We start from the raw sequence: 26,408 nt of genomic DNA, 5'->3' as shown, positions 1-26,408 counted from the left end.
GTCTATCATTGCTTCTACTTTCCTACAAAGTAGCTTACACTGAATTTTGATTGGGGATCATCTATAGCATATATAGGGACTGATTGTAATAATTATGAATTTTCATATAATTAGTAAGTGTTCCTTTGTGATTCCTAATGGAGGATTGTTTTTTTAATGATTAGTTACAATGGAGAATGTGAGGGGATCAAATATGTATGCCCCACAGGGTTATGATTTCTACATGAAACATTGCAATGGCTGATTTATTCATTTGTCATTCAAGATTACCTCAAAACAAGTAAGTGGTGATAAAAACATAATTTCGAGTTGTCCCTTGTATCTTAATCAATCACTGCTTAGGCTACTATAATAATCCTAAATCTTGTGTGCCTTAATGCAACATTTAAACTTATTTCTGCTGTTCACTGTTCACAAGTTTGCAGTATTGAAAACCTTAATAAATCCACAGTAAAAGTGACGATGCAAAATGGTCAACTTCTGAAAAATCGTCAATTGATTCTGAAAAAATATTGATTGATAAGTAAGCATCACTTGTTTGCAGGTTTTTTTTAAATTCAATCTTAATAGTAATCATTTATAATAATTCCTGATTTGGTGTAAATGTTTATTATTGATGTGAAAACATTTATAATGATGGTGAATATTTCCAGTTGAATCAAATGTATAATATGGCTACCAGAGTGTTGTGGGGAAGTAAAGAGTAACCTAAGTACAAGTAATTAAAATATGTTAATGCAGTAGTCCTTACGTAAGTAGGCTACATGTACTTTTTGAATGTAAAACTGAACTTTGAAAACAGCCTCCAGAGAGCGTAATATGTATTAATACTCACTGAAAACATTGATGAAAATTGCAACAAAAAAAAAGAGGACAGACTGCCAAATAAAATCATGTTTCATTTTCCACTGGCCTGTTTCTCTCAGTCCTTTCTCCACTAGTGAGGCAACAGCGCCCTCTTCTGGCTAAAGGAGGTATTAAAAGCTTACAGCACCTGGTATTCCCAGGCGGTCTCCCATCCAAGTACTAACCAGGCCCGACCCTGCTTAGCTTCCGAGATCGGACGAGATCGGGCGTGTTCAGGGTGGTATGGCCGTAAGTGAATGAACAGGTTGTTAAAGGGTTATTTATACATACTTAGGTTTAAAGTAACACCTCGCCAAAATTAGAGCAAGTGACTATGACCTAGTTGATTTTATTACTTTTCTACTCAAACGTGTGGGCCTATGGATAGACTTACACTTAATCTTACTAGATTCAGCAATACTTTGACGCTGGGAGTTAACTAAAGACTTGCAGCTTGTTTTTAAGACTTGTTTCACGACTTGCGGGCAAACTGAACGTTCAAACGTCTGATAAACACATTGAACAAACCGATTCCGTGAAGATTAACTTCCCTCTTTCAAAACTGGCCTGGTTAGTACTTGGATGGGAGACCGCCTGGGAATCCCAGGTGCTGTAAGCTTTTAATACCTGCTTCAGCCAGCAGGGGGCGCTGTAACCTCCTGCTATGCACTGCAGTTCTTTTTTTATTTGTCTATCATTGCTTCTACTTTCCTACAAAGTAGCTTACACTGAATTTTTATTGGGGATCATCTATAGCATATATAGGGACTGATTGTAATAATTATGAATTTTCATATAATTAGTAAGTGTTCCTTTGTGATTCCTAATGGAGGATTGTTTTTTTTAATGATTAGTTACAATGGAGAATGTGAGGGGATCAAATATGTATGCCCCACAGGGTTATGATTTCTACATGAAACATTGCAATGGCTGATTTATTCATTTGTCATTCAAGATTACCTCAAAACAAGTAAGTGGTGATAAAAACATAATTTCGAGTTGTCCCTTATATCTTAATCAATCACTGCTTAGGCTACTATAATAATCCTAAATCTTGTGTGCCTTAATGCAACATTTAAACTTATTTCTGCTGTTCACTGTTCACAAGTTTGCAGTATTGAAAACCTTAATAAATCCACAGTAAAAGTGACGATGCAAAATGGTCAACTTCTGAAAAATCGTCAATTGATTCTGAAAAAATATTGATTGATAAGTAAGCATCACTTGTTTGCAGGTTTTTTTTTAATTCAATCTTAATAGTAATCATTTATAATAATTCCTGATTTGGTGTAAATGTTTATTATTGATGTGAAAACATTTATAATGATGGTGAATATTTCCAGTTGAATCAAATGTATAATATGGCTACCAGAGTGTTGTGGGGAAGTAAAGAGTAACCTAAGTACAAGTAATTAAAATATGTTAATGCAGTAGTCCTTACGTAAGTAGGCTACATGTACTTTTTGAATGTAAAACTGAACTTTGAAAACAGCCTCCAGAGAGCGTAATATGTATTAATACTCACTGAAAACATTGATGAAAATTGCAACAAAAAAAAAGAGGACAGACTGCCAAATAAAATCATGTTTCATTTTCCACTGGCCTGTTTCTCTCAGTCCTTTCTCCACTAGTGAGGCAACAGCGCCCTCTTCTGGCTAAAGGAGGTATTAAAAGCTTACAGCACCTGGTATTCCCAGGCGGTCTCCCATCCAAGTACTAACCAGGCCCGACCCTGCTTAGCTTCCGAGATCGGACGAGATCGGGCGTGTTCAGGGTGGTATGGCCGTAAGTGAATGAACAGGTTGTTAAAGGGTTATTTATACATACTTAGGTTTAAAGTAACACCTCGCCAAAATTAGAGCAAGTGACTATGACCTAGTTGATTTTATTACTTTTCTACTCAAACGTGTGGGCCTATGGATAGACTTACACTTAATCTTACTAGATTCAGCAATACTTTGACGCTGGGAGTTAACTAAAGACTTGCAGCTTGTTTTTAAGACTTGTTTCACGACTTGCGGGCAAACTGAACGTTCAAACGTCTGATAAACACATTGAACAAACCGATTCCGTGAAGATTAACTTCCCTCTTTCAAAACTGGCCTGGTTAGTACTTGGATGGGAGACCGCCTGGGAATCCCAGGTGCTGTAAGCTTTTAATACCTGCTTCAGCCAGCAGGGGGCGCTGTAACCTCCTGCTATGCACTGCAGTTCTTTTTTTATTTGTCTATCATTGCTTCTACTTTCCTACAAAGTAGCTTACACTGAATTTTGATTGGGGATCATCTATAGCATATATAGGGACTGATTGTAATAATTATGAATTTTCATATAATTAGTAAGTGTTCCTTTGTGATTCCTAATGGAGGATTGTTTTTTTTAATGATTAGTTACAATGGAGAATGTGAGGGGATCAAATATGTATGCCCCACAGGGTTATGATTTCTACATGAAACATTGCAATGGCTGATTTATTCATTTGTCATTCAAGATTACCTCAAAACAAGTAAGTGGTGATAAAAACATAATTTCGAGTTGTCCCTTATATCTTAATCAATCACTGCTTAGGCTACTATAATAATCCTAAATCTTGTGTGCCTTAATGCAACATTTAAACTTATTTCTGCTGTTCACTGTTCACAAGTTTGCAGTATTGAAAACCTTAATAAATCCACAGTAAAAGTGACGATGCAAAATGGTCAACTTCTGAAAAATCGTCAATTGATTCTGAAAAAATATTGATTGATAAGTAAGCATCACTTGTTTGCAGGTTTTTTTTTAATTCAATCTTAATAGTAATCATTTATAATAATTCCTGATTTGGTGTAAATGTTTATTATTGATGTGAAAACATTTATAATGATGGTGAATATTTCCAGTTGAATCAAATGTATAATATGGCTACCAGAGTGTTGTGGGGAAGTAAAGAGTAACCTAAGTACAAGTAATTAAAATATGTTAATGCAGTAGTCCTTACGTAAGTAGGCTACATGTACTTTTTGAATGTAAAACTGAACTTTGAAAACAGCCTCCAGAGAGCGTAATATGTATTAATACTCACTGAAAACATTGATGAAAATTGCAACAACAAAAAAAGAGGACAGACTGCCAAATAAAATCATGTTTCATTTTCCACTGGCCTGTTTCTCTCAGTCCTTTCTCCACTAGTGAGGCAACAGCGCCCTCTTCTGGCTAAAGGAGGTATTAAAAGCTTACAGCACCTGGTATTCCCAGGCGGTCTCCCATCCAAGTACTAACCAGGCCCGACCCTGCTTAGCTTCCGAGATCGGACGAGATCGGGCGTGTTCAGGGTGGTATGGCCATAAGCGAATAAACAGGTTGTTAAAGGGTTATTTATACATACTTAGGTTTAAAGTAACACCTCGCCAAAATTAGAGCAAGTGACTATGACCTAGTTGATTTTATTACTTTTCTACTCAAACGTGTGGGCCTATGGATAGACTTACACTTAATCTTACTAGATTCAGCAATACTTTGACGCTGGGAGTTAACTAAAGACTTGCAGCTTGTTTTTAAGACTTGTTTCACGACTTGCGGGCAAACTGAACGTTCAAACGTCTGATAAACACATTGAACAAACCGATTCCGTGAAGATTAACTTCCCTCTTTCAAAACTGGCCTGGTTAGTACTTGGATGGGAGACCGCCTGGGAATCCCAGGTGCTGTAAGCTTTTAATACCTGCTTCAGCCAGCAGGGGGCGCTGTAACCTCCTGCTATGCACTGCAGTTCTTTTTTTATTTGTCTATCATTGCTTCTACTTTCCTACAAAGTAGCTTACACTGAATTTTGATTGGGGATCATCTATAGCATATATAGGGACTGATTGTAATAATTATGAATTTTCATATAATTAGTAAGTGTTCCTTTGTGATTCCTAATGGAGGATTGTTTTTTTTAATGATTAGTTACAATGGAGAATGTGAGGGGATCAAATATGTATGCCCCACAGGGTTATGATTTCTACATGAAACATTGCAATGGCTGATTTATTCATTTGTCATTCAAGATTACCTCAAAACAAGTAAGTGGTGATAAAAACATAATTTCGAGTTGTCCCTTATATCTTAATCAATCACTGCTTAGGCTACTATAATAATCCTAAATCTTGTGTGCCTTAATGCAACATTTAAACTTATTTCTGCTGTTCACTGTTCACAAGTTTGCAGTATTGAAAACCTTAATAAATCCACAGTAAAAGTGACGATGCAAAATGGTCAACTTCTGAAAAATCGTCAATTGATTCTGAAAAAATATTGATTGATAAGTAAGCATCACTTGTTTGCAGGTTTTTTTTAAATTCAATCTTAATAGTAATCATTTATAATAATTCCTGATTTGGTGTAAATGTTTATTATTGATGTGAAAACATTTATAATGATGGTGAATATTTCCAGTTGAATCAAATGTATAATATGGCTACCAGAGTGTTGTGGGGAAGTAAAGAGTAACCTAAGTACAAGTAATTAAAATATGTTAATGCAGTAGTCCTTACGTAAGTAGGCTACATGTACTTTTTGAATGTAAAACTGAACTTTGAAAACAGCCTCCAGAGAGCGTAATATGTATTAATACTCACTGAAAACATTGATGAAAATTGCAACAAAAAAAAAGAGGACAGACTGCCAAATAAAATCATGTTTCATTTTCCACTGGCCTGTTTCTCTCAGTCCTTTCTCCACTAGTGAGGCAACAGCGCCCTCTTCTGGCTAAAGGAGGTATTAAAAGCTTACAGCACCTGGTATTCCCAGGCGGTCTCCCATCCAAGTACTAACCAGGCCCGACCCTGCTTAGCTTCCGAGATCGGACGAGATCGGGCGTGTTCAGGGTGGTATGGCCGTAAGCGAATGAACAGGTTGTTAAAGGGTTATTTATACATACTTAGGTTTAAAGTAACACCTCGCCAAAATTAGAGCAAGTGACTATGACCTAGTTGATTTTATTACTTTTCTACTCAAACGTGTGGGCCTATGGATAGACTTACACTTAATCTTACTAGATTCAGCAATACTTTGACGCTGGGAGTTAACTAAAGACTTGCAGCTTGTTTTTAAGACTTGTTTCACGACTTGCGGGCAAACTGAACGTTCAAACGTCTGATAAACACATTGAACAAACCGATTCCGTGAAGATTAACTTCCCTCTTTCAAAACTGGCCTGGTTAGTACTTGGATGGGAGACCGCCTGGGAATCCCAGGTGCTGTAAGCTTTTAATACCTGCTTCAGCCAGCAGGGGGCGCTGTAACCTCCTGCTATGCACTGCAGTTCTTTTTTTATTTGTCTATCATTGCTTCTACTTTCCTACAAAGTAGCTTACACTGAATTTTGATTGGGGATCATCTATAGCATATATAGGGACTGATTGTAATAATTATGAATTTTCATATAATTAGTAAGTGTTCCTTTGTGATTCCTAATGGAGGATTGTTTTTTTTAATGATTAGTTACAATGGAGAATGTGAGGGGATCAAATATGTATGCCCCACAGGGTTATGATTTCTACATGAAACATTGCAATGGCTGATTTATTCATTTGTCATTCAAGATTACCTCAAAACAAGTAAGTGGTGATAAAAACATAATTTCGAGTTGTCCCTTATATCTTAATCAATCACTGCTTAGGCTACTATAATAATCCTAAATCTTGTGTGCCTTAATGCAACATTTAAACTTATTTCTGCTGTTCACTGTTCACAAGTTTGCAGTATTGAAAACTTTAATAAATCCACAGTAAAAGTGACGATGCAAAATGGTCAACTTCTGAAAAATCGTCAATTGATTCTGAAAAAATATTGATTGATAAGTAAGCATCACTTGTTTGCAGGTTTTTTTTTAATTCAATCTTAATAGTAATCATTTATAATAATTCCTGATTTGGTGTAAATGTTTATTATTGATGTGAAAACATTTATAATGATGGTGAATATTTCCAGTTGAATCAAATGTATAATATGGCTACCAGAGTGTTGTGGGGAAGTAAAGAGTAACCTAAGTACAAGTAATTAAAATATGTTAATGCAGTAGTCCTTACGTAAGTAGGCTACATGTACTTTTTGAATGTAAAACTGAACTTTGAAAACAGCCTCCAGAGAGCGTAATATGTATTAATACTCACTGAAAACATTGATGAAAATTGCAACAAAAAAAAAGAGGACAGACTGCCAAATAAAATCATGTTTCATTTTCCACTGGCCTGTTTCTCTCAGTCCTTTCTCCACTAGTGAGGCAACAGCGCCCTCTTCTGGCTAAAGGAGGTATTAAAAGCTTACAGCACCTGGTATTCCCAGGCGGTCTCCCATCCAAGTACTAACCAGGCCCGACCCTGCTTAGCTTCCGAGATCGGACGAGATCGGGCGTGTTCAGGGTGGTATGGCCGTAAGCGAATGAACAGGTTGTTAAAGGGTTATTTATACATACTTAGGTTTAAAGTAACACCTCGCCAAAATTAGAGCAAGTGACTATGACCTAGTTGATTTTATTACTTTTCTACTCAAACGTGTGGGCCTATGGATAGACTTACACTTAATCTTACTAGATTCAGCAATACTTTGACGCTGGGAGTTAACTAAAGACTTGCAGCTTGTTTTTAAGACTTGTTTCACGACTTGCGGGCAAACTGAACGTTCAAACGTCTGATAAACACATTGAACAAACCGATTCCGTGAAGATTAACTTCCCTCTTTCAAAACTGGCCTGGTTAGTACTTGGATGGGAGACCGCCTGGGAATCCCAGGTGCTGTAAGCTTTTAATACCTGCTTCAGCCAGCAGGGGGCGCTGTAACCTCCTGCTATGCACTGCAGTTCTTTTTTTATTTGTCTATCATTGCTTCTACTTTCCTACAAAGTAGCTTACACTGAATTTTGATTGGGGATCATCTATAGCATATATAGGGACTGATTGTAATAATTATGAATTTTCATATAATTAGTAAGTGTTCCTTTGTGATTCCTAATGGAGGATTGTTTTTTTTAATGATTAGTTACAATGGAGAATGTGAGGGGATCAAATATGTATGCCCCACAGGGTTATGATTTCTACATGAAACATTGCAATGGCTGATTTATTCATTTGTCATTCAAGATTACCTCAAAACAAGTAAGTGGTGATAAAAACATAATTTCGAGTTGTCCCTTATATCTTAATCAATCACTGCTTAGGCTACTATAATAATCCTAAATCTTGTGTGCCTTAATGCAACATTTAAACTTATTTCTGCTGTTCACTGTTCACAAGTTTGCAGTATTGAAAACCTTAATAAATCCACAGTAAAAGTGACGATGCAAAATGGTCAACTTCTGAAAAATCGTCAATTGATTCTGAAAAAATATTGATTGATAAGTAAGCATCACTTGTTTGCAGGTTTTTTTTAAATTCAATCTTAATAGTAATCATTTATAATAATTCCTGATTTGGTGTAAATGTTTATTATTGATGTGAAAACATTTATAATGATGGTGAATATTTCCAGTTGAATCAAATGTATAATATGGCTACCAGAGTGTTGTGGGGAAGTAAAGAGTAACCTAAGTACAAGTAATTAAAATATGTTAATGCAGTAGTCCTTACTTAAGTAGGCTACATGTACTTTTTGAATGTAAAACTGAACTTTGAAAACAGCCTCCAGAGAGCGTAATATGTATTAATACTCACTGAAAACATTGATGAAAATTGCAACAACAACAAAAAAAGAGAGGACAGACTGCCAAATAAAATCATGTTTCATTTTCCACTGGCCTGTTTCTCTCAGTCCTTTCTCCACTAGTGAGGCAACAGCGCCCTCTTCTGGCTAAAGGAGGTATTAAAAGCTTACAGCACCTGGTATTCCCAGGCGGTCTCCCATCCAAGTACTAACCAGGCCCGACCCTGCTTAGCTTCCGAGATCGGACGAGATCGGGCGTGTTCAGGGTGGTATGGCCGTAAGCGAATGAACAGGTTGTTAAAGGGTTATTTATACATACTTAGGTTTAAAGTAACACCTCGCCAAAATTAGAGCAAGTGACTATGACCTAGTTGATTTTATTACTTTTCTACTCAAACGTGTGGGCCTATGGATAGACTTACACTTAATCTTACTAGATTCAGCAATACTTTGACGCTGGGAGTTAACTAAAGACTTGCAGCTTGTTTTTAAGACTTGTTTCACGACTTGCGGGCAAACTGAACGTTCAAACGTCTGATAAACACATTGAACAAACCGATTCCGTGAAGATTAACTTCCCTCTTTCAAAACTGGCCTGGTTAGTACTTGGATGGGAGACCGCCTGGGAATCCCAGGTGCTGTAAGCTTTTAATACCTGCTTCAGCCAGCAGGGGGCGCTGTAACCTCCTGCTATGCACTGCAGTTCTTTTTTTATTTGTCTATCATTGCTTCTACTTTCCTACAAAGTAGCTTACACTGAATTTTGATTGGGGATCATCTATAGCATATATAGGGACTGATTGTAATAATTATGAATTTTCATATAATTAGTAAGTGTTCCTTTGTGATTCCTAATGGAGGATTGTTTTTTTTAATGATTAGTTACAATGGAGAATGTGAGGGGATCAAATATGTATGCCCCACAGGGTTATGATTTCTACATGAAACATTGCAATGGCTGATTTATTCATTTGTCATTCAAGATTACCTCAAAACAAGTAAGTGGTGATAAAAACATAATTTCGAGTTGTCCCTTATATCTTAATCAATCACTGCTTAGGCTACTATAATAATCCTAAATCTTGTGTGCCTTAATGCAACATTTAAACTTATTTCTGCTGTTCACTGTTCACAAGTTTGCAGTATTGAAAACCTTAATAAATCCACAGTAAAAGTGACGATGCAAAATGGTCAACTTCTGAAAAATCGTCAATTGATTCTGAAAAAATATTGATTGATAAGTAAGCATCACTTGTTTGCAGGTTTTTTTTTAATTCAATCTTAATAGTAATCATTTATAATAATTCCTGATTTGGTGTAAATGTTTATTATTGATGTGAAAACATTTATAATGATGGTGAATATTTCCAGTTGAATCAAATGTATAATATGGCTACCAGAGTGTTGTGGGGAAGTAAAGAGTAACCTAAGTACAAGTAATTAAAATATGTTAATGCAGTAGTCCTTACGTAAGTAGGCTACATGTACTTTTTGAATGTAAAACTGAACTTTGAAAACAGCCTCCAGAGAGCGTAATATGTATTAATACTCACTGAAAACATTGATGAAAATTGCAACAAAAAAAAAGAGGACAGACTGCCAAATAAAATCATGTTTCATTTTCCACTGGCCTGTTTCTCTCAGTCCTTTCTCCACTAGTGAGGCAACAGCGCCCTCTTCTGGCTAAAGGAGGTATTAAAAGCTTACAGCACCTGGTATTCCCAGGCGGTCTCCCATCCAAGTACTAACCAGGCCCGACCCTGCTTAGCTTCCGAGATTGGATGAGATCAGGCGTGTTCAGGGTGGTATGGCCGTAAGCGAATGAACAGGTTGTTAAAGGGTTATTTATACATACTTAGGTTTAAAGTAACACCTCGCCAAAATTAGAGCAAGTGACTATGACCTAGTTGATTTTATTACTTTTCTACTCAAACGTGTGGGCCTATGGATAGACTTACACTTAATCTTACTAGATTCAGCAATACTTTGACGCTGGGAGTTAACTAAAGACTTGCAGCTTGTTTTTAAGACTTGTTTCACGACTTGCGGGCAAACTGAACGTTCAAACGTCTGATAAACACATTGAACAAACCGATTCCGTGAAGATTAACTTCCCTCTTTCAAAACTGGCCTGGTTAGTACTTGGATGGGAGACCGCCTGGGAATCCCAGGTGCTGTAAGCTTTTAATACCTGCTTCAGCCAGCAGGGGGCGCTGTAACCTCCTGCTATGCACTGCAGTTCTTTTTTTATTTGTCTATCATTGCTTCTACTTTCCTACAAAGTAGCTTACACTGAATTTTGATTGGGGATCATCTATAGCATATATAGGGACTGATTGTAATAATTATGAATTTTCATATAATTAGTAAGTGTTCCTTTGTGATTCCTAATGGAGGATTGTTTTTTTTAATGATTAGTTACAATGGAGAATGTGAGGGGATCAAATATGTATGCCCCACAGGGTTATGATTTCTACATGAAACATTGCAATGGCTGATTTATTCATTTGTCATTCAAGATTACCTCAAAACAAGTAAGTGGTGATAAAAACATAATTTCGAGTTGTCCCTTATATCTTAATCAATCACTGCTTAGGCTACTATAATAATCCTAAATCTTGTGTGCCTTAATGCAACATTTAAACTTATTTCTGCTGTTCACTGTTCACAAGTTTGCAGTATTGAAAACCTTAATAAATCCACAGTAAAAGTGACGATGCAAAATGGTCAACTTCTGAAAAATCGTCAATTGATTCTGAAAAAATATTGATTGATAAGTAAGCATCACTTGTTTGCAGGTTTTTTTTAAATTCAATCTTAATAGTAATCATTTATAATAATTCCTGATTTGGTGTAAATGTTTATTATTGATGTGAAAACATTTATAATGATGGTGAATATTTCCAGTTGAATCAAATGTATAATATGGCTACCAGAGTGTTGTGGGGAAGTAAAGAGTAACCTAAGTACAAGTAATTAAAATATGTTAATGCAGTAGTCCTTACTTAAGTAGGCTACATGTACTTTTTGAATGTAAAACTGAACTTTGAAAACAGCCTCCAGAGAGCGTAATATGTATTAATACTCACTGAAAACATTGATGAAAATTGCAACAACAAAAAAAAAAGAGAGGACAGACTGCCAAATAAAATCATGTTTCATTTTCCACTGGCCTGTTTCTCTCAGTCCTTTCTCCACTAGTGAGGCAACAGCGCCCTCTTCTGGCTAAAGGAGGTATTAAAAGCTTACAGCACCTGGTATTCCCAGGCGGTCTCCCATCCAAGTACTAACCAGGCCCGACCCTGCTTAGCTTCCGAGATCGGACGAGATCGGGCGTGTTCAGGGTGGTATGGCCGTAAGCGAATGAACAGGTTGTTAAAGGGTTATTTATACATACTTAGGTTTAAAGTAACACCTCGCCAAAATTAGAGCAAGTGACTATGACCTAGTTGATTTTATTACTTTTCTACTCAAACGTGTGGGCCTATGGATAGACTTACACTTAATCTTACTAGATTCAGCAATACTTTGACGCTGGGAGTTAACTAAAGACTTGCAGCTTGTTTTTAAGACTTGTTTCACGACTTGCGGGCAAACTGAACGTTCAAACGTCTGATAAACACATTGAACAAACCGATTCCGTGAAGATTAACTTCCCTCTTTCAAAACTGGCCTGGTTAGTACTTGGATGGGAGACCGCCTGGGAATCCCAGGTGCTGTAAGCTTTTAATACCTGCTTCAGCCAGCAGGGGGCGCTGTAACCTCCTGCTATGCACTGCAGTTCTTTTTTTATTTGTCTATCATTGCTTCTACTTTCCTACAAAGTAGCTTACACTGAATTTTGATTGGGGATCATCTATAGCATATATAGGGACTGATTGTAATAATTATGAATTTTCATATAATTAGTAAGTGTTCCTTTGTGATTCCTAATGGAGGATTGTTTTTTTTAATGATTAGTTACAATGGAGAATGTGAGGGGATCAAATATGTATGCCCCACAGGGTTATGATTTCTACATGAAGCATTGCAATGGCTGATTTATTCATTTGTCATTCAAGATTACCTCAAAACAAGTAAGTGGTGATAAAAACATAATTTCGAGTTGTCCCTTATATCTTAATCAATCACTGCTTAGGCTACTATAATAATCCTAAATCTTGTGTGCCTTAATGCAACATTTAAACTTATTTCTGCTGTTCACTGTTCACAAGTTTGCAGTATTGAAAACCTTAATAAATCCACAGTAAAAGTGACGATGCAAAATGGTCAACTTCTGAAAAATCGTCAATTGATTCTGAAAAAATATTGATTGATAAGTAAGCATCACTTGTTTGCAGGTTTTTTTTAAATTCAATCTTAATAGTAATCATTTATAATAATTCCTGATTTGGTGTAAATGTTTATTATTGATGTGAAAACATTTATAATGATGGTGAATATTTCCAGTTGAATCAAATGTATAATATGGCTACCAGAGTGTTGTGGGGAAGTAAAGAGTAACCTAAGTACAAGTAATTAAAATATGTTAATGCAGTAGTCCTTACGTAAGTAGGCTACATGTACTTTTTGAATGTAAAACTGAACTTTGAAAACAGCCTCCAGAGAGCGTAATATGTATTAATACTCACTGAAAACATTGATGAAAATTGCAACAAAAAAAAAGAGGACAGACTGCCAAATAAAATCATGTTTCATTTTCCACTGGCCTGTTTCTCTCAGTCCTTTCTCCACTAGTGAGGCAACAGCGCCCTCTTCTGGCTAAAGGAGGTATTAAAAGCTTACAGCACCTGGTATTCCCAGGCGGTCTCCCATCCAAGTACTAACCAGGCCCGACCCTGCTTAGCTTCCGAGATCGGACGAGATCGGGCGTGTTCAGGGTGGTATGGCCGTAAGCGAATGAACAGGTTGTTAAAGGGTTATTTATACATACTTAGGTTTAAAGTAACACCTCGCCAAAATTAGAGCAAGTGACTATGACCTAGTTGATTTTATTACTTTTCTACTCAAACGTGTGGGCCTATGGATAGACTTACACTTAATCTTACTAGATTCAGCAATACTTTGACGCTGGGAGTTAACTAAAGACTTGCAGCTTGTTTTTAAGACTTGTTTCACGACTTGCGGGCAAACTGAACGTTCAAACGTCTGATAAACACATTGAACAAACCGATTCCGTGAAGATTAACTTCCCTCTTTCAAAACTGGCCTGGTTAGTACTTGGATGGGAGACCGCCTGGGAATCCCAGGTGCTGTAAGCTTTTAATACCTGCTTCAGCCAGCAGGGGGCGCTGTAACCTCCTGCTATGCACTGCAGTTCTTTTTTTATTTGTCTATCATTGCTTCTACTTTCCTACAAAGTAGCTTACACTGAATTTTGATTGGGGATCATCTATAGCATATATAGGGACTGATTGTAATAATTATGAATTTTCATATAATTAGTAAGTGTTCCTTTGTGATTCCTAATGGAGGATTGTTTTTTTTAATGATTAGTTACAATGGAGAATGTGAGGGGATCAAATATGTATGCCCCACAGGGTTATGATTTCTACATGAAACATTGCAATGGCTGATTTATTCATTTGTCATTCAAGATTACCTCAAAACAAGTAAGTGGTGATAAAAACATAATTTCGAGTTGTCCCTTATATCTTAATCAATCACTGCTTAGGCTACTATAATAATCCTAAATCTTGTGTGCCTTAATGCAACATTTAAACTTATTTCTGCTGTTCACTGTTCACAAGTTTGCAGTATTGAAAACCTTAATAAATCCACAGTAAAAGTGACGATGCAAAATGGTCAACTTCTGAAAAATCGTCAATTGATTCTGAAAAAATATTGATTGATAAGTAAGCATCACTTGTTTGCAGGTTTTTTTTAAATTCAATCTTAATAGTAATCATTTATAATAATTCCTGATTTGGTGTAAATGTTTATTATTGATGTGAAAACATTTATAATGATGGTGAATATTTCCAGTTGAATCAAATGTATAATATGGCTACCAGAGTGTTGTGGGGAAGTAAAGAGTAACCTAAGTACAAGTAATTAAAATATGTTAATGCAGTAGTCCTTACGTAAGTAGGCTACATGTACTTTTTGAATGTAAAACTGAACTTTGAAAACAGCCTCCAGAGAGCGTAATATGTATTAATACTCACTGAAAACATTGATGAAAATTGCAACAACAAAAAAAAAAGAGAGGACAGACTGCCAAATAAAATCATGTTTCATTTTCCACTGGCCTGTTTCTCTCAGTCCTTTCTCCACTAGTGAGGCAACAGCGCCCTCTTCTGGCTAAAGGAGGTATTAAAAGCTTACAGCACCTGGTATTCCCAGGCGGTCTCCCATCCAAGTACTAACCAGGCCCGACCCTGCTTAGCTTCCGAGATCGGACGAGATCGGGCGTGTTCAGGGTGGTATGGCCGTAAGTGAATGAACAGGTTGTTAAAGGGTTATTTATACATACTTAGGTTTAAAGTAACACCTCGCCAAAATTAGAGCAAGTGACTATGACCTAGTTGATTTTATTACTTTTCTACTCAAACGTGTGGGCCTATGGATAGACTTACACTTAATCTTACTAGATTCAGCAATACTTTGACGCTGGGAGTTAACTAAAGACTTGCAGCTTGTTTTTAAGACTTGTTTCACGACTTGCGGGCAAACTGAACGTTCAAACGTCTGATAAACACATTGAACAAACCGATTCCGTGAAGATTAACTTCCCTCTTTCAAAACTGGCCTGGTTAGTACTTGGATGGGAGACCGCCTGGGAATCCCAGGTGCTGTAAGCTTTTAATACCTGCTTCAGCCAGCAGGGGGCGCTGTAACCTCCTGCTATGCACTGCAGTTCTTTTTTTATTTGTCTATCATTGCTTCTACTTTCCTACAAAGTAGCTTACACTGAATTTTGATTGGGGATCATCTATAGCATATATAGGGACTGATTGTAATAATTATGAATTTTCATATAATTAGTAAGTGTTCCTTTGTGATTCCTAATGGAGGATTGTTTTTTTTAATGATTAGTTACAATGGAGAATGTGAGGGGATCAAATATGTATGCCCCACAGGGTTATGATTTCTACATGAAACATTGCAATGGCTGATTTATTCATTTGTCATTCAAGATTACCTCAAAACAAGTAAGTGGTGATAAAAACATAATTTCGAGTTGTCCCTTATATCTTAATCAATCACTGCTTAGGCTACTATAATAATCCTAAATCTTGTGTGCCTTAATGCAACATTTAAACTTATTTCTGCTGTTCACTGTTCACAAGTTTGCAGTATTGAAAACCTTAATAAATCCACAGTAAAAGTGACGATGCAAAATGGTCAACTTCTGAAAAATCGTCAATTGATTCTGAAAAAATATTGATTGATAAGTAAGCATCACTTGTTTGCAGGTTTTTTTTAAATTCAATCTTAATAGTAATCATTTATAATAATTCCTGATTTGGTGTAAATGTTTATTATTGATGTGAAAACATTTATAATGATGGTGAATATTTCCAGTTGAATCAAATGTATAATATGGCTACCAGAGTGTTGTGGGGAAGTAAAGAGTAACCTAAGTACAAGTAATTAAAATATGTTAATGCAGTAGTCCTTACGTAAGTAGGCTACATGTACTTTTTGAATGTAAAACTGAACTTTGAAAACAGCCTCCAGAGAGCGTAATATGTATTAATACTCACTGAAAACATTGATGAAAATTGCAACAAAAAAAAAGAGGACAGACTGCCAAATAAAATCATGTTTCATTTTCCACTGGCCTGTTTCTCTCAGTCCTTTCTCCACTAGTGAGGCAACAGCGCCCTCTTCTGGCTAAAGGAGGTATTAAAAGCTTACAGCACCTGGTATTCCCAGGCGGTCTCCCATCAAAGTACTAACCAGGCCCGACCCTGCTTAGCTTCCGAGATCGGACGAGATCGGGCGTGTTCAGGGTGGTATGGCCGTAAGCGAATGAACAGGTTGTTAAAGAGTTATTTATACATACTTAGGTTTAAAGTAACACCTCGCCAAAATTAGAGCAAGTGACTATGACCTAGTTGATTTTATTACTTTTCTACTCAAACGTGTGGGCCTATGGATAGACTTACACTTAATCTTACTAGATTCAGCAATACTTTGACGCTGGGAGTTAACTAAAGACTTGCAGCTTGTTTTTAAGACTTGTTTCACGACTTGCGGGCAAACTGAACGTTCAAACGTCTGATAAACACATTGAACAAACCGATTCCATGAAGATTAACTTCCCTCTTTCAAAACTGGCCTGGTTAGTACTTGGATGGGAGACCGCCTGGGAATCCCAGGTGCTGTAAGCTTTTAATACCTGCTTCAGCCAGCAGGGGGCGCTGTAACCTCCTGCTATGCACTGCAGTTCTTTTTTTATTTGTCTATCATTGCTTCTACTTTCCTACAAAGTAGCTTACACTGAATTTTGATTGGGGATCATCTATAGCATATATAGGGACTGATTGTAATAATTATGAATTTTCATATAATTAGTAAGTGTTCCTTTGTGATTCCTAATGGAGGATTGTTTTTTTTAATGATTAGTTACAATGGAGAATGTGAGGGGATCAAATATGTATGCCCCACAGGGTTATGATTTCTACATGAAACATTGCAATGGCTGATTTATTCATTTGTCATTCAAGATTACCTCAAAACAAGTAAGTGGTGATAAAAACATAATTTCGAGTTGTCCCTTATATCTTAATCAATCACTGCTTAGGCTACTATAATAATCCTAAATCTTGTGTGCCTTAATGCAACATTTAAACTTATTTCTGCTGTTCACTGTTCACAAGTTTGCAGTATTGAAAACCTTAATAAATCCACAGTAAAAGTGACGATGCAAAATGGTCAACTTCTGAAAAATCGTCAATTGATTCTGAAAAAATATTGATTGATAAGTAAGCATCACTTGTTTGCAGGTTTTTTTTAAATTCAATCTTAATAGTAATCATTTATAATAATTCCTGATTTGGTGTAAATGTTTATTATTGATGTGAAAACATTTATAATGATGGTGAATATTTCCAGTTGAATCAAATGTATAATATGGCTACCAGAGTGTTGTGGGGAAGTAAAGAGTAACCTAAGTACAAGTAATTAAAATATGTTAATGCAGTAGTCCTTACGTAAGTAGGCTACATGTACTTTTTGAATGTAAAACTGAACTTTGAAAACAGCCTCCAGAGAGCGTAATATGTATTAATACTCACTGAAAACATTGATGAAAATTGCAACAACAAAAAAAAAAGAGAGGACAGACTGCCAAATAAAATCATGTTTCATTTTCCACTGGCCTGTTTCTCTCAGTCCTTTCTCCACTAGTGAGGCAACAGCGCCCTCTTCTGGCTAAAGGAGGTATTAAAACCTTACAGCACCTGGTATTCCCAGGCGGTCTCCCATCCAAGTACTAACCAGGCCCGACCCTGCTTAGCTTCCGAGATCGGACGAGATCGGGCGTGTTCAGGGTGGTATGGCCGTAAGCGAATGAACAGGTTGTTAAAGGGTTATTTATACATACTTAGGTTTAAAGTAACACCTCGCCAAAATTAGAGCAAGTGACTATGACCTAGTTGATTTTATTACTTTTCTACTCAAACGTGTGGGCCTATGGATAGACTTACACTTAATCTTACTAGATTCAGCAATACTTTGACGCTGGGAGTTAACTAAAGACTTGCAGCTTGTTTTTAAGACTTGTTTCACGACTTGCGGGCAAACTGAACGTTCAAACGTCTGATAAACACATTGAACAAACCGATTCCGTGAAGATTAACTTCCCTCTTTCAAAACTGGCCTGGTTAGTACTTGGATGGGAGACCGCCTGGGAATCCCAGGTGCTGTAAGCTTTTAATACCTGCTTCAGCCAGCAGGGGGCGCTGTAACCTCCTGCTATGCACTGCAGTTCTTTTTTTATTTGTCTATCATTGCTTCTACTTTCCTACAAAGTAGCTTACACTGAATTTTGATTGGGGATCATCTATAGCATATATAGGGACTGATTGTAATAATTATGAATTTTCATATAATTAGTAAGTGTTCCTTTGTGATTCCTAATGGAGGATTGTTTTTTTTAATGATTAGTTACAATGGAGAATGTGAGGGGATCAAATATGTATGCCCCACAGGGTTATGATTTCTACATGAAACATTGCAATGGCTGATTTATTCATTTGTCATTCAAGATTACCTCAAAACAAGTAAGTGGTGATAAAAACATAATTTCGAGTTGTCCCTTATATCTTAATCAATCACTGCTTAGGCTACTATAATAATCCTAAATCTTGTGTGCCTTAATGCAACATTTAAACTTATTTCTGCTGTTCACTGTTCACAAGTTTGCAGTATTGAAAACCTTAATAAATCCACAGTAAAAGTGACGATGCAAAATGGTCAACTTCTGAAAAATCGTCAATTGATTGATAAGTAAGCATCACTTGTTTGCAGGTTTTTTTTAAATTCAATCTTAATAGTAATCATTTATAATAATTCCTGATTTGGTGTAAATGTTTATTATTGATGTGAAAACATTTATAATGATGGTGAATATTTCCAGTTGAATCAAATGTATAATATGGCTACCAGAGTGTTGTGGGGAAGTAAAGAGTAACCTAAGTACAAGTAATTAAAATATGTTAATGCAGTAGTCCTTACTTAAGTAGGCTACATGTACTTTTTGAATGTAAAACTGAACTTTGAAAACAGCCTCCAGAGAGCGTAATATGTATTAATACTCACTGAAAACATTGATGAAAATTGCAACAACAAAAAAAAAAGAGAGGACAGACTGCCAAATAAAATCATGTTTCATTTTCCACTGGCCTGTTTCTCTCAGTCCTTTCTCCACTAGTGAGGCAACAGCGCCCTCTTCTGGCTAAAGGAGGTATTAAAACCTTACAGCACCTGGTATTCCCAGGCGGTCTCCCATCCAAGTACTAACCAGGCCCGACCCTGCTTAGCTTCCGAGATCGGACGAGATCGGGCGTGTTCAGGGTGGTATGGCCGTAAGCGAATGAACAGGTTGTTAAAGGGTTATTTATACATACTTAGGTTTAAAGTAACACCTCGCCAAAATTAGAGCAAGTGACTATGACCTAGTTGATTTTATTACTTTTCTACTCAAACGTGTGGGCCTATGGATAGACTTACACTTAATCTTACTAGATTCAGCAATACTTTGACGCTGGGAGTTAACTAAAGACTTGCAGCTTGTTTTTAAGACTTGTTTCACGACTTGCGGGCAAACTGAACGTTCAAACGTCTGATAAACACATTGAACAAACCGATTCCGTGAAGATTAACTTCCCTCTTTCAAAACTGGCCTGGTTAGTACTTGGATGGGAGACCGCCTGGGAATCCCAGGTGCTGTAAGCTTTTAATACCTGCTTCAGCCAGCAGGGGGCGCTGTAACCTCCTGCTATGCACTGCAGTTCTTTTTTTATTTGTCTATCATTGCTTCTACTTTCCTACAAAGTAGCTTACACTGAATTTTGATTGGGGATCATCTATAGCATATATAGGGACTGATTGTAATAATTATGAATTTTCATATAATTAGTAAGTGTTCCTTTGTGATTCCTAATGGAGGATTGTTTTTTTTAATGATTAGTTACAATGGAGAATGTGAGGGGATCAAATATGTATGCCCCACAGGGTTATGATTTCTACATGAAACATTGCAATGGCTGATTTATTCATTTGTCATTCAAGATTACCTCAAAACAAGTAAGTGGTGATAAAAACATAATTTCGAGTTGTCCCTTATATCTTAATCAATCACTGCTTAGGCTACTATAATAATCCTAAATCTTGTGTGCCTTAATGCAACATTTAAACTTATTTCTGCTGTTCACTGTTCACAAGTTTGCAGTATTGAAAACCTTAATAAATCCACAGTAAAAGTGACGATGCAAAATGGTCAACTTCTGAAAAATCGTCAATTGATTGATAAGTAAGCATCACTTGTTTGCAGGTTTTTTTTAAATTCAATCTTAATAGTAATCATTTATAATAATTCCTGATTTGGTGTAAATGTTTATTATTGATGTGAAAACATTTATAATGATGGTGAATATTTCCAGTTGAATCAAATGTATAATATGGCTACCAGAGTGTTGTGGGGAAGTAAAGAGTAACCTAAGTACAAGTAATTAAAATATGTTAATGCAGTAGTCCTTACTTAAGTAGGCTACATGTACTTTTTGAATGTAAAACTGAACTTTGAAAACAGCCTCCAGAGAGCGTAATATGTATTAATACTCACTGAAAACATTGATGAAAATTGCAACAACAAAAAAAAAAGAGAGGACAGACTGCCAAATAAAATCATGTTTCATTTTCCACTGGCCTGTTTCTCTCAGTCCTTTCTCCACTAGTGAGGCAACAGCGCCCTCTTCTGGCTAAAGGAGGTATTAAAAGCTTACAGCACCTGGTATTCCCAGGCGGTCTCCCATCCAAGTACTAACCAGGCCCGACCCTGCTTAGCTTCCGAGATCGGACGAGATCGGGCGTGTTCAGGGTGGTATGGCCGTAAGCGAATGAACAGGTTGTTAAAGGGTTATTTATACATACTTAGGTTTAAAGTAACACCTCGCCAAAATTAGAGCAAGTGACTATGACCTAGTTGATTTTATTACTTTTCTACTCAAACGTGTGGGCCTATGGATAGACTTACACTTAATCTTACTAGATTCAGCAATACTTTGACGCTGGGAGTTAACTAAAGACTTGCAGCTTGTTTTTAAGACTTGTTTCACGACTTGCGGGCAAACTGAACGTTCAAACGTCTGATAAACACATTGAACAAACCGATTCCGTGAAGATTAACTTCCCTCTTTCAAAACTGGCCTGGTTAGTACTTGGATGGGAGACCGCCTGGGAATCCCAGGTGCTGTAAGCTTTTAATACCTGCTTCAGCCAGCAGGGGGCGCTGTAACCTCCTGCTATGCACTGCAGTTCTTTTTTTATTTGTCTATCATTGCTTCTACTTTCCTACAAAGTAGCTTACACTGAATTTTGATTGGGGATCATCTATAGCATATATAGGGACTGATTGTAATAATTATGAATTTTCATATAATTAGTAAGTGTTCCTTTGTGATTCCTAATGGAGGATTGTTTTTTTTAATGATTAGTTACAATGGAGAATGTGAGGGGATCAAATATGTATGCCCCACAGGGTTATGATTTCTACATGAAACATTGCAATGGCTGATTTATTCATTTGTCATTCAAGATTACCTCAAAACAAGTAAGTGGTGATAAAAACATAATTTCGAGTTGTCCCTTATATCTTAATCAATCACTGCTTAGGCTACTATAATAATCCTAAATCTTGTGTGCCTTAATGCAACATTTAAACTTATTTCTGCTGTTCACTGTTCACAAGTTTGCAGTATTGAAAACCTTAATAAATCCACAGTAAAAGTGACGATGCAAAATGGTCAACTTCTGAAAAATCGTCAATTGATTCTGAAAAAATATTGATTGATAAGTAAGCATCACTTGTTTGCAGGGTTTTTTTAAATTCAATCTTAATAGTAATCATTTATAATAATTCCTGATTTGGTGTAAATGTTTATTATTGATGTGAAAACATTTATAATGATGGTGAATATTTCCAGTTGAATCAAATGTATAATATGGCTACCAGAGTGTTGTGGGGAAGTAAAGAGTAACCTAAGTACAAGTAATTAAAATATGTTAATGCAGTAGTCCTTACTTAAGTAGGCTACATGTACTTTTTGAATGTAAAACTGAACTTTGAAAACAGCCTCCAGAGAGCGTAAAATGTATTAATACTCACTGAAAACATTGATGAAAATTGCAACAACAAAAAAAAAAGAGAGGACAGACTGCCAAATAAAATCATGTTTCATTTTCCACTGGCCTGTTTCTCTCAGTCCTTTCTCCACTAGTGAGGCAACAGCGCCCTCTTCTGGCTAAAGGAGGTATTAAAAGCTTACAGCACCTGGTATTCCCAGGCGGTCTCCCATCCAAGTACTAACCAGGCCCGACCCTGCTTAGCTTCCGAGATCGGACGAGATCGGGCGTGTTCAGGGTGGTATGGCCGTAAGCGAATGAACAGGTTGTTAAAGGGTTATTTATACATACTTAGGTTTAAAGTAACACCTCGCCAAAATTAGAGCAAGTGACTATGACCTAGTTGATTTTATTACTTTTCTACTCAAACGTGTGGGCCTATGGATAGACTTACACTTAATCTTACTAGATTCAGCAATACTTTGACGCTGGGAGTTAACTAAAGACTTGCAGCTTGTTTTTAAGACTTGTTTCACGACTTGCGGGCAAACTGAACGTTCAAACGTCTGATAAACACATTGAACAAACCGATTCCGTGAAGATTAACTTCCCTCTTTCAAAACTGGCCTGGTTAGTACTTGGATGGGAGACCGCCTGGGAATCCCAGGTGCTGTAAGCTTTTAATACCTGCTTCAGCCAGCAGGGGGCGCTGTAACCTCCTGCTATGCACTGCAGTTCTTTTTTTATTTGTCTATCATTGCTTCTACTTTCCTACAAAGTAGCTTACACTGAATTTTGATTGGGGATCATCTATAGCATATATAGGGACTGATTGTAATAATTATGAATTTTCATATAATTAGTAAGTGTTCCTTTGTGATTCCTAATGGAGGATTGTTTTTTTTAATGATTAGTTACAATGGAGAATGTGAGGGGATCAAATATGTATGCCCCACAGGGTTATGATTTCTACATGAAACATTGCAATGGCTGATTTATTCATTTGTCATTCAAGATTACCTCAAAACAAGTAAGTGGTGATAAAAACATAATTTCGAGTTGTCCCTTATATCTTAATCAATCACTGCTTAGGCTACTATAATAATCCTAAATCTTGTGTGCCTTAATGCAACATTTAAACTTATTTCTGCTGTTCACTGTTCACAAGTTTGCAGTATTGAAAACCTTAATAAATCCACAGTAAAAGTGACGATGCAAAATGGTCAACTTCTGAAAAATCGTCAATTGATTCTGAAAAAATATTGATTGATAAGTAAGCATCACTTGTTTGCAGGTTTTTTTTAAATTCAATCTTAATAGTAATCATTTATAATAATTCCTGATTTGGTGTAAATGTTTATTATTGATGTGAAAACATTTATAATGATGGTGAATATTTCCAGTTGAATCAAATGTATAATATGGCTACCAGAGTGTTGTGGGGAAGTAAAGAGTAACCTAAGTACAAGTAATTAAAATATGTTAATGCAGTAGTCCTTACGTAAGTAGGCTACATGTACTTTTTGAATGTAAAACTGAACTTTGAAAACAGCCTCCAGAGAGCGTAATATGTATTAATACTCACTGAAAACATTGATGAAAATTGCAACAACAACAAAAAAAGAGAGGACAGACTGCCAAATAAAATCATGTTTCATTTTCCACTGGCCTGTTTCTCTCAGTCCTTTCTCCACTAGTGAGGCAACAGCGCCCTCTTCTGGCTAAAGGAGGTATTAAAAGCTTACAGCACCTGGTATTCCCAGGCGGTCTCCCATCCAAGTACTAACCAGGCCCGACCCTGCTTAGCTTCCGAGATCGGACGAGATCGGGCGTGTTCAGGGTGGTATGGCCGTAAGCGAATGAACAGGTTGTTAAAGGGTTATTTATACATACTTAGGTTTAAAGTAACACCTCGCCAAAATTAGAGCAAGTGACTATGACCTAGTTGATTTTATTACTTTTCTACTCAAACGTGTGGGCCTATGGATAGACTTACACTTAATCTTACTAGATTCAGCAATACTTTGACGCTGGGAGTTAACTAAAGACTTGCAGCTTGTTTTTAAGACTTGTTTCACGACTTGCGGGCAAACTGAACGTTCAAACGTCTGATAAACACATTGAACAAACCGATTCCGTGAAGATTAACTTCCCTCTTTCAAAACTGGCCTGGTTAGTACTTGGATGGGAGACCGCCTGGGAATCCCAGGTGCTGTAAGCTTTTAATACCTGCTTCAGCCAGCAGGGGGCGCTGTAACCTCCTGCTATGCACTGCAGTTCTTTTTTTATTTGTCTATCATTGCTTCTACTTTCCTACAAAGTAGCTTACACTGAATTTTGATTGGGGATCATCTATAGCATATATAGGGACTGATTGTAATAATTATGAATTTTCATATAATTAGTAAGTGTTCCTTTGTGATTCCTAATGGAGGATTGTTTTTTTTAATGATTAGTTACAATGGAGAATGTGAGGGGATCAAATATGTATGCCCCACAGGGTTATGATTTCTACATGAAACATTGCAATGGCTGATTTATTCATTTGTCATTCAAGATTACCTCAAAACAAGTAAGTGGTGATAAAAACATAATTTCGAGTTGTCCCTTATATCTTAATCAATCACTGCTTAGGCTACTATAATAATCCTAAATCTTGTGTGCCTTAATGCAACATTTAAACTTATTTCTGCTGTTCACTGTTCACAAGTTTGCAGTATTGAAAACCTTAATAAATCCACAGTAAAAGTGACGATGCAAAATGGTCAACTTCTGAAAAATCGTCAATTGATTCTGAAAAAATATTGATTGATAAGTAAGCATCACTTGTTTGCAGGGTTTTTTTAAATTCAATCTTAATAGTAATCATTTATAATAATTCCTGATTTGGTGTAAATGTTTATTATTGATGTGAAAACATTTATAATGATGGTGAATATTTCCAGTTGAATCAAATGTATAATATGGCTACCAGAGTGTTGTGGGGAAGTAAAGAGTAACCTAAGTACAAGTAATTAAAATATGTTAATGCAGTAGTCCTTACTTAAGTAGGCTACATGTACTTTTTGAATGTAAAACTGAACTTTGAAAACAGCCTCCAGAGAGCGTAAAATGTATTAATACTCACTGAAAACATTGATGAAAATTGCAACAACAAAAAAAAAAGAGAGGACAGACTGCCAAATAAAATCATGTTTCATTTTCCACTGGCCTGTTTCTCTCAGTCCTTTCTCCACTAGTGAGGCAACAGCGCCCTCTTCTGGCTAAAGGAGGTATTAAAAGCTTACAGCACCTGGTATTCCCAGGCGGTCTCCCATCCAAGTACTAACCAGGCCCGACCCTGCTTAGCTTCCGAGATCGGACGAGATCGGGCGTGTTCAGGGTGGTATGGCCGTAAGCGAATGAACAGGTTGTTAAAGGGTTATTTATACATACTTAGGTTTAAAGTAACACCTCGCCAAAATTAGAGCAAGTGACTATGACCTAGTTGATTTTATTACTTTTCTACTCAAACGTGTGGGCCTATGGATAGACTTACACTTAATCTTACTAGATTCAGCAATACTTTGACGCTGGGAGTTAACTAAAGACTTGCAGCTTGTTTTTAAGACTTGTTTCACGACTTGCGGGCAAACTGAACGTTCAAACGTCTGATAAACACATTGAACAAACCGATTCCGTGAAGATTAACTTCCCTCTTTCAAAACTGGCCTGGTTAGTACTTGGATGGGAGACCGCCTGGGAATCCCAGGTGCTGTAAGCTTTTAATACCTGCTTCAGCCAGCAGGGGGCGCTGTAACCTCCTGCTATGCACTGCAGTTCTTTTTTTATTTGTCTATCATTGCTTCTACTTTCCTACAAAGTAGCTTACACTGAATTTTGATTGGGGATCATCTATAGCATATATAGGGACTGATTGTAATAATTATGAATTTTCATATAATTAGTAAGTGTTCCTTTGTGATTCCTAATGGAGGATTGTTTTTTTTAATGATTAGTTACAATGGAGAATGTGAGGGGATCAAATATGTATGCCCCACAGGGTTATGATTTCTACATGAAACATTGCAATGGCTGATTTATTCATTTGTCATTCAAGATTACCTCAA

General features: G+C 36.6%; 17 non-coding genes across 17 annotated transcripts; all 17 read right to left on the bottom strand.

Moving 5' to 3' along the window:
- Positions 1-982: 982 nt before the first annotated feature.
- LOC136181480 (5S ribosomal RNA) lies at positions 983-1,101 on the bottom strand. Its single transcript, XR_010667827.1, has one exon. It is a non-coding gene; the product is annotated as a 5S ribosomal RNA (ribosomal RNA).
- Positions 1,102-2,518: 1,417 nt separating this feature from the next.
- LOC136181479 (5S ribosomal RNA) lies at positions 2,519-2,637 on the bottom strand. The gene has a single exon (XR_010667826.1). It is a non-coding gene; the product is annotated as a 5S ribosomal RNA (ribosomal RNA).
- A 1,418-nt stretch (positions 2,638-4,055) lies between these two features.
- On the bottom strand, positions 4,056-4,174 carry LOC136181379 (5S ribosomal RNA). Its single transcript, XR_010667728.1, has one exon. It is a non-coding gene; the product is annotated as a 5S ribosomal RNA (ribosomal RNA).
- A 1,417-nt stretch (positions 4,175-5,591) lies between these two features.
- On the bottom strand, positions 5,592-5,710 carry LOC136182065 (5S ribosomal RNA). The gene has a single exon (XR_010668383.1). It is a non-coding gene; the product is annotated as a 5S ribosomal RNA (ribosomal RNA).
- Positions 5,711-7,127: 1,417 nt separating this feature from the next.
- Positions 7,128-7,246, bottom strand: LOC136182064 (5S ribosomal RNA). The gene has a single exon (XR_010668382.1). It is a non-coding gene; the product is annotated as a 5S ribosomal RNA (ribosomal RNA).
- Positions 7,247-8,669: 1,423 nt separating this feature from the next.
- LOC136182063 (5S ribosomal RNA) lies at positions 8,670-8,788 on the bottom strand. Its single transcript, XR_010668381.1, has one exon. It is a non-coding gene; the product is annotated as a 5S ribosomal RNA (ribosomal RNA).
- Positions 8,789-10,205: 1,417 nt separating this feature from the next.
- Positions 10,206-10,324, bottom strand: LOC136181751 (5S ribosomal RNA). The gene has a single exon (XR_010668098.1). It is a non-coding gene; the product is annotated as a 5S ribosomal RNA (ribosomal RNA).
- Positions 10,325-11,747: 1,423 nt separating this feature from the next.
- On the bottom strand, positions 11,748-11,866 carry LOC136182062 (5S ribosomal RNA). The gene has a single exon (XR_010668380.1). It is a non-coding gene; the product is annotated as a 5S ribosomal RNA (ribosomal RNA).
- Positions 11,867-13,283: 1,417 nt separating this feature from the next.
- On the bottom strand, positions 13,284-13,402 carry LOC136182061 (5S ribosomal RNA). Its single transcript, XR_010668379.1, has one exon. It is a non-coding gene; the product is annotated as a 5S ribosomal RNA (ribosomal RNA).
- A 1,423-nt stretch (positions 13,403-14,825) lies between these two features.
- LOC136181478 (5S ribosomal RNA) lies at positions 14,826-14,944 on the bottom strand. Its single transcript, XR_010667825.1, has one exon. It is a non-coding gene; the product is annotated as a 5S ribosomal RNA (ribosomal RNA).
- A 1,417-nt stretch (positions 14,945-16,361) lies between these two features.
- LOC136181357 (5S ribosomal RNA) lies at positions 16,362-16,480 on the bottom strand. Its single transcript, XR_010667706.1, has one exon. It is a non-coding gene; the product is annotated as a 5S ribosomal RNA (ribosomal RNA).
- Positions 16,481-17,903: 1,423 nt separating this feature from the next.
- On the bottom strand, positions 17,904-18,022 carry LOC136181616 (5S ribosomal RNA). The gene has a single exon (XR_010667963.1). It is a non-coding gene; the product is annotated as a 5S ribosomal RNA (ribosomal RNA).
- Positions 18,023-19,428: 1,406 nt separating this feature from the next.
- Positions 19,429-19,547, bottom strand: LOC136181614 (5S ribosomal RNA). The gene has a single exon (XR_010667961.1). It is a non-coding gene; the product is annotated as a 5S ribosomal RNA (ribosomal RNA).
- A 1,406-nt stretch (positions 19,548-20,953) lies between these two features.
- Positions 20,954-21,072, bottom strand: LOC136182060 (5S ribosomal RNA). The gene has a single exon (XR_010668378.1). It is a non-coding gene; the product is annotated as a 5S ribosomal RNA (ribosomal RNA).
- A 1,423-nt stretch (positions 21,073-22,495) lies between these two features.
- On the bottom strand, positions 22,496-22,614 carry LOC136182058 (5S ribosomal RNA). Its single transcript, XR_010668376.1, has one exon. It is a non-coding gene; the product is annotated as a 5S ribosomal RNA (ribosomal RNA).
- A 1,423-nt stretch (positions 22,615-24,037) lies between these two features.
- On the bottom strand, positions 24,038-24,156 carry LOC136182057 (5S ribosomal RNA). Its single transcript, XR_010668375.1, has one exon. It is a non-coding gene; the product is annotated as a 5S ribosomal RNA (ribosomal RNA).
- A 1,423-nt stretch (positions 24,157-25,579) lies between these two features.
- On the bottom strand, positions 25,580-25,698 carry LOC136182056 (5S ribosomal RNA). The gene has a single exon (XR_010668374.1). It is a non-coding gene; the product is annotated as a 5S ribosomal RNA (ribosomal RNA).
- Positions 25,699-26,408: the final 710 nt, after the last annotated feature.

The sequence above is a fragment of the Labrus bergylta genome, chromosome 13 (genome assembly GCF_963930695.1).
Source record: "Labrus bergylta chromosome 13, fLabBer1.1, whole genome shotgun sequence".
Taxonomy (NCBI): Eukaryota; Metazoa; Chordata; class Actinopteri; order Labriformes; family Labridae; genus Labrus; species Labrus bergylta.
This window is presented reverse-complemented; position numbering and strand designations above follow the sequence as displayed.